The sequence below is a fragment of the Ischnura elegans genome, chromosome 12 (genome assembly GCF_921293095.1).
Source record: "Ischnura elegans chromosome 12, ioIscEleg1.1, whole genome shotgun sequence".
Classification (NCBI taxonomy): domain Eukaryota; kingdom Metazoa; phylum Arthropoda; class Insecta; order Odonata; family Coenagrionidae; genus Ischnura; species Ischnura elegans.
The window spans coordinates 60,084,063-60,092,228 of record NC_060257.1 but is presented as its reverse complement, the minus strand read 5'-3'; positions in this window follow the sequence as shown (position 1 = coordinate 60,092,228).

Here is an 8,166-nt window from a genome sequence, read left to right as displayed (position 1 = left end):
ACACGTCAGATTGTGTAAGTACGTTCCCAGTGTAAAACGGTCTTAAATCACTGCACTCCTTAGAGGCTTTTTTGAGAGAATGTGATCCTAAGGTGTGTGTGTGTGTGTGTGTGTAAACAATATCCTTTCTGCTCAAAATTCCTATCTAATTGACCCTCTAATTATTAGGTGTTTTCTTTCAGTTATTAGTCTTTGAATTTTGGTATGCAGCCAAGCACTCTATCCACAACCGAACCACTATAACTGGAAACATCTACACTATGCTTATTACAAGAAATTAGTTTTGCTTTACGGTTGGGTGAAGATTGGCGTGGATAGGTCAGGTGTATTTCACAATTGGTGAGGGTTGAGATTACCCCTGATGAATCCGAAAGTATGTGAATAACGCAGTAACATACATTGATTGTTGCTGGACAGTTTCTTTTTTGTGGGTAAACTCTTCTCGGGATTCCCACCGGGTTAATTTTTCCATAATGCCCAACGCTTCAAGCTCCGACTTGGGGCTTATCCTCAGGGCTAAATGTTGACATGAGCCCGAGTCGGAGCTTGAAAAGTTGACCATTATGGAAAAATTACCCCGGTAGGAATCCCGAGAATAGTTTACCCACATCAATCGTCGGGAAAGCATCAAATTACAGTTTCTTTTCTCCCTGTGCCTCCTTGTACTCCGAGGCTGTTTTTTTTTAGCATCGAAAGGAGTCAACTGAGATTTTAACTTGGGATCCAATGGTGTATATTATTCATTATTTTACAGTTATGAAATATAATAAATTCAAGTGTGCATGTACAATTGAATTATTTTTATTTTTTAATTTTATTATTTAAAAAACACTTTAATTATCCTTCATGCCTTCATGTAACCATATTAATTCATAGCCCTGAAAAAATACGCCTAAAAATATATATTCAAACGGCAATTAATTTCGCATTCTTAGACCTAGACTACGTGACGTTAGTCAACATTATATTCATATTAATTCAAAGCACGCTCTTAAAAAACAGTTTCAAATGCACTAAAAAGTGAAAATATAAGAGCTTGTCGTCACTCGGATAATCAAGGGTATGTGAGGCTAGTGGTGCAGCGAGGGGGGGACATGGGGGACATAACCCACCACCTCAGAGCTCATGGAAATTTTAAGTTAAATCCATTTTACTTAATTGGATTGATATTACTTATAGAATAGCGTAAGGATTAATAAAATATCCCCCAAAAAGCCGTAAAACTCACCATTTTGAAGTATTTATTTTAAACATTTTCTAGGGAAGGGCGCCCGAACCTCCCTCTTACCCTGGGGGGTATTCCATACTCCCTAGTCCCCAGTATTAGTTCCGCCTAAAACCCCCCTGCCTTAATTTCTAGCTGTGTCCCTGGGTGCTCATTAGGTGTATTAAATAATGATTGTATAAGAGCCTGTTTGTTGAGATAGGATTGACACGCAATATTAATATCTAAACCTTAGCAGCAACCAAGCTTTATTCTCCGTGTGATGAATAGCTTTATTTTGTACTGTTTAGTGCATTAAATATTGCTTTTTTAAAGTGTGTGTTAACAAAACTTCTTTATTTTTCTTTATTATTAGATACTAATAACCGATTGCAGAAATTAAAAAAAGTAGCAATTCAAAGAAAAAGTTTCGGAGTGAGCTTGACTTTACTTTTATTTATTATTACTAATAACCGATTTTAGAATGTAAAAAAGTATCGATTCAAAAAAAAAAAATGAGCTGGGATTGAACTCGTTTCCTCCGATAATAACTCTGAGACATTAATCAACATTAAATATTTGAGGGTAAGAAAAAAGAAAGAAATCGATTTATAAATTTTTCAATGCTTGGCCTTACCCCGTGCATGTTTTTAATCGCTTCCGGTCGATCGAACTTCCAAAACTTTTAATGAGCCTTCTTTCATCTCCTTTTTCTCTCAAGATATCCACAATTCTCTCGCTTCAACGCCAACACCCTCGATATGAATCATATCGAGAAAAAAGAACGAGCGATTTCGAGAACTTGGCTGAACTATTTCGTCCACGAGGGAATAGTCTGCACTTCCGCACCAATTAATATCGAGGACGGACACTTTCTGCCTCTGGATTTTAATCCAACATCAAAATATTTAATAAATATTTCGAGGAGATCGTTTTTCTTCCGCTAAAGCTTCAGTTCTAATTCCCATACGGATGGTCTCTGGCATCGCTGTTCATTCCGTGGATACGATTCTCATAGGGTCTTTTATTAATTTAAATGCATGTAATAATTAATACCTATATACTCTCTTCTCGTATTTCTGGGGACGGGGTGAATTATATCTTGATGCACGCTGCTGCATATCAAGTTGAAAAAAGAAATTGAGGAGGAAAATAATACGGCTGTTAATTTTAATGTCATTGCGCCGAGTACGGAGTGAATCTGTCTTACAATTAGTGGATATATATTGAATAATATAGTGATAAAGTTATTTTATTCGTATAGTCATAAAATTAGTATTATTGATACAAAATTTCATGAATGAGTAACTAAATTAATGAAACTTATTTGTCTACCTCTTATCGGCACGATGAATAATTAGTTTATAAAATATCATATTTCGATCTCAATTATTGTTCGCCCTTACTTTCATCTTTATAATTTTGTGGTGTTGTTATGAGTATTTAAAAATCGTGGGTTAGCAATGTTACTCATTTATTGCTAAAGTTTATATGGAACTTAAAAAAATAAATTTATATAAATTTTACTTTTTTCTTTAATTTAAAAATCCATGTTGGCAATTGGACGGTTAGAAAAATTTCCTAATATTTTTTCACTCTTTTTTCCTACCCTTAAATTTTTTTGTTTTTAAAAAGCATGGATGCATTTTGAAATGATAGAAAAAGCTGTGATGTGTGGAATAAGAAGTGAGAAATCGTAATTTTCCAGATTTTGCCGGCCTATTTATTCTTCTTTAGTCACAAAATTACGTTACAGTTTTCGGCATAATTAAATTTTGCACTCATCAATCATGTAAAATCATGAAAAAAGGAAGAAGATATTTTTTAAACTCTCCACATAAAAATCTGGTTTTGGTTGCCATGCAGCATAAAAATTTTATGAATACCATCAAATTATTTATTTTTTTGTTGTTATTCAATGGATCCTAGAAGCGGGCTCTACACAAGCAGATGCCATTTTGAGATGCAAACTTTTTGAATTGCTCTGACTTTTTCGTGGCTATGAAACATTTAAAAAACTAGAAATATACCCATGACAGCCTATTGTGAGGAGGATTATGGTATAAAGGTTTAATCGCTTTTAAAAATAACTTAAACTCACAATAGGCTGTCATCTTTAAAGAGTATATATATTGGTTTATATTGAGTTATTCTTAAAATCGTAGATAATGATTGAAACCCATGTATCGGCAGAAGCTAAAAGTGAATTCGTAAATTATTTTGGAGTTATTTATAACGTAGCCTTATAAATGTTCGTACGCAGGTTTCCGCGGTGATTACTTGAGTTCAGCATTCTTTCGGGCTGCATCCGCGTCCGTTGTCGAAGAACCACAACAGTTTCGCCAGCTCTCCTGCCAGCGTCCTCAGGTGAAGGATGAAGTGAAGCTTTTAGTCCTCTCTTATATAGTCAACTTTTGGCGCCAATTCGGTGGATTTCTTTCGACCAATCAGGGAACGTCCTCGTATTTGCGTCATATATATCTTTTCCACGCGCTGTGCAAAGGATAGCCATCCTCTCTGTTAAAGTTCGCTGGTCTTTTGACTATCTCAATGGCCTCTCTTATTATTCTCGGGAAGTACTTGTCTTCTCTCGCAATTATTTTGGCGTCGTCAAATAAAATTGAATGTCCGGATTCACTCCAGGCGTGCTCCGCGATGGCAGAGGCTTTGAACTGTTTGTTTCTGGTCGCTCTTCGGTGTTCGCTCATACGGGTGTTCAGCGCTCTGCATGTTTCACCAATGTACCATTTACCGCAAGAGCATGGCACTTGGTACACGCCTTTGGAGAGTAGTGGTGAAATTCTGTCCTTGGGCCCGGGTAGGATGTCAGCTATCTTAGTGACGCAGTTGAACCTGGTCACTACATCATGCTTCCTCAATACTCTCGCGATTTTCTCAGACGTCCCTGCGATGAAGGGGATGGTGACATAAGCCTTCGGATCCGGCCTGGTGGCACCTTCCGGGTCAGGCGTCGCGGGCACTTGTGCTCTGTTTTCTGGAAGAAGAGCTGGCGAAACTGTTGTGGTTCTTCGACAACGGACGCGGATGCAGCCCGAAAGAATGCTGAACTCGTAGCCTTATAAAGACTGGTGAAATTTTCTAACATTATGTCTCTTCTTTAATGATCTTATGTGAAAAATTTTTAAACTTTGAATGAAATTTGAAAATGAATTTTAAAGAGTTGTTTTCAGAAATCATACTTTGTCAAAAAAAATTGATTTTATAACTTATTGTAGAGTCTTTTTGCCTCAGATATTAGAAATAAAGATAAATGTATAGATCTTTTAGCCCTCATCTTCCCAATTCAATCATTTCGCACACAAGTGGCGTGGATATGACGTTCCACTGTGGGCCTAAGGAATAGTTTTTTGTCTGTCGGATAGTTCCAGTTGATTTTTGATGTCTAAACTTTTATTTTTCATTTTTCTTGCCTTGCTGTGCTGGATGCTGGAAGCGACCTTAACGTAAGCAGAAGCCATTTTTGAGATTTTACCTTTTTTAACAAGCCGTGAATTTGATATGGCAATGAAACATTACAATGTTAAGTTACTTTTAAAGCGATTTAACCTTAATACTCTTCAAACCATAATTTTCTTCTCAATAGCCTGTTTTCTTTAATGGGAATATATTTGAGTTTGGTATTTGATATTAATCCTAGATACAGATAGAAACCTATGTTTCATCAACAAAGCTACCATCGGAATTGTAAAAAGTGTACGCGCAAAAATAATTTTAGATGTTTTTTTCGCAACCTAGTGAAGAACAGAGAAATTATCTAACATTATATATCTTCTTTCATTAACTCGTGCTTCACTTTTTTAAACTAAAGAAGCAATTGGAATATAAATTTTAAGGAGTCGCTAAATTTGAGACATTAAACGTTTTTAAAATTTGGGATTTTATTACTGATTGCAGAATTTTAAAGCCTAATATATTAAAGATTCAGATACATTTATTGTCTATGCCCCTCATCTTCACAATTCTATCATTTTTCACTCAATGGCGTGGATATGACGTTGCACTGAGGGCCCGAAGAATGGGATTTTCCCTCTAGGATAGGTCTAATTGATTTTTAATGCTTGAAATTTTTTTTTAACTTGTCGTTAATTTGACTTGGCAATGAAACATTACAATGTTAAGTTAATTTTAAAAGCAATTTAACCTTCAAACTATAATTTTCTTCGCAACAGGCTGTCAACTACAATAGGTATAAATATTGGTCTATATTGAGTTTTTCTGTACATCGTTGATTAATGATTGAAACCCATGAATGGGCAGGAGCTAAAAATGTATTCGTAAATTATTTTGGAGGCTTTAATAACGTAGCCTTATAAAGTGCGGTGAAATTTTCTGACATTATGTCTCTTCTTTAATGCTCTTATGCTGACTTCTTTAAAACTTAGAATGCAATTTGAAAATAAATTTTAAGGAGTTGCCGTTTTGAGAAATTTCACTTTGCCAAAAATTTTTGAATTTATAATTTATTGCAGAATCTTTTAGCCTCAGATATTAGAAATGGAGATAAATGTGAAGCTAAAAAGGCAGGCAGAAGGTAAAAATGATATCGTAAATTATTTTGGAGGTTTTTTAACAAAGCCTTATAAATAGCAGGGAAGTTTTCAAACATAACATCTCGTCTTCTTCTTCTCACTATTTTTGAACTAAAGATGCAATTTGAAACTAAGCTTTAATTGGTTAAATTTTTGAAATATTAAGCGTTATTAAATATTTTCATTTTTTTCCTGATTGCAAAATTTTTAAGCCTCAGACATAAAAAATTCAGATAAATTTATTAATGGTAAAATAATTCCTGGAGCAGATGTCATATATAATGCAAAAAGTTGTTAGCCAACGTTTTTTTAAAATTCATCAGGGCCTAGAATGAAAAAATGAGAATGCAATAATATACAATATTGATACATGAATAAAGGTTACAAAACAGTCTTTTTTTGCAACAAAATAATTAAAAAATGAGAAGGGAATACATAAGAATTTTGGCATATTATCTTAGTTTTGCACATATTTGTTTATTGACAGTAGGTAACTAAGCTTTTACCAAACCTAGTTACCATTATTTTCGGCGGCTCTTTTTTTTACTACAGCTGTTAATTGATTTAGATATGTGAACTATTATAAAAAAGACTGTTTTTTAACCTTTATTTATGCATCAATATTGTATATTATTGTGCTTTATTGTATTATCATTTTTTTCATTCACATTTCTGATGTATGTTTTACAATAAACCGAGACGTTGGCTAACAACTTTTTGCATTATATATGACCTATACTACAGGAATTATTTAATCATCAATTAAATGAGGTCAAAATAAGGGAAAAAAGATAAATTTATTGCACACGACCCCTCATCTTCACAATTCTATTATTTCGCACTCAGCGGCGTGGATATGACGTTGCACCGAGGCGCCAAAGGAATGGGATTTTCTCCCTCGGAAAGTTCTGAAATGTCTGAATCGCTTACATGGCCGTCGCAACGCGGTGCAAAGAAATTTTCATTGAGAATTTCTGACGACGCCGTCTTCAGCGGAGCGTAAGGAACTTTTTAGCGGAAGCAATTTTGTGCACGATTCGCCTTCTCACGCATGATATGAGCTCAGCTGTTTTATCCTTCCCTTACCACGCTCCGCCTAACATTTTTGCCTCCCACATCCACTTCCCTTGCATTATGGAAAAAATCGGAAGCGATCCATATTCTACCAGTTATGAATGCTGATTTTCCGTTCGAATTGCGGAAATTCAGGGCGCGGAATGCAAGAGGGAATTCAAATGGTAGGAGAGAGGCAATATAAATAATTTTACGAAGGAATCCGATTGAATTCTATTCTCGAAAATTTCCTCGTTCTGATTTTCGTAGGTCATCATCTTTTACGGATACATTGATCGTGTTCCAGGTTTTTAAAAACGTTTAGCTACTTGAGATGGTAAAAGATTACTATTTTTTCAAATAAATTGCTCAAAATTCACTTTGCTCAATTGATTGTACCAGCTTAATTTCTTGATAGTGTATGAATATGTTTTTGAAATTCATTACTTCTACAAAAAATTGTGAAGTTAATGGCTCATGCATTTTATGTTTTATTTTGGAAATTCGGTTCACAAAACCGAATATTTCAATGAAATCCCATGGATATTCTCAACTTTTGCGTAGATCAGTGGCCTAGCAAGGTGGGGAGTCCGGACCTCCCCCGAAATATAAAAACACATCTATTTTCCTTCATAATAAAAACGAGGTGTTGAAAAATCATGAATTTAAAAAATGTTTGTTTAACAAATAATTTTTTCCCATTGTTAAAAGTGTTAAAATTAGTGTAAAAACCATTACATTTAACCCTGTTTTTCAAACATTTTCCCCCATGGTCTTGCCCCCCCCCCCCCCCCGAACGAAATTCTCTGGTTACGCCAGTGGCAGACATGTTACATTTAACACTACAGATTCAGACACCCAGGAATCGTAATGAACATTGACCACTCACGATTGGTTTACGAGGCCCGTCGGATGGTAAATACCTAGGTATTTTCGGTGAAATCCATATAAGCAAGAAAGAATATTTTCATCCAATTAGGTCGATTCAGACTATAATTTTTTTACATAGGATGAATGTACCAATAGCTAACACAGCAGAGCAGATGAGTTTTGACGATTTTTTTGAGTTTGATGAGTTTTTGAGGACAAAAATGAGCTCACATACACCAAGGATAAAATTTGCCATGAAAAAAATCAATTGACTTTTCTAAGAATGGAACCCGGATATTATATCAAAACCCCAGATTGCCGGTCAGGTATCCTAGCAACCACACCACCATTATTTTTTGCAAGGCGAATCTCAGACTGGGCTGACCGAACATGTCCTTTTCTTGTTCACACTGTGGCACAGGAGATGGAGATCGTGCTTACTAAACCACTGACGGAGAATAAACCCGTCTTTGTCGCTTTACCAGGACG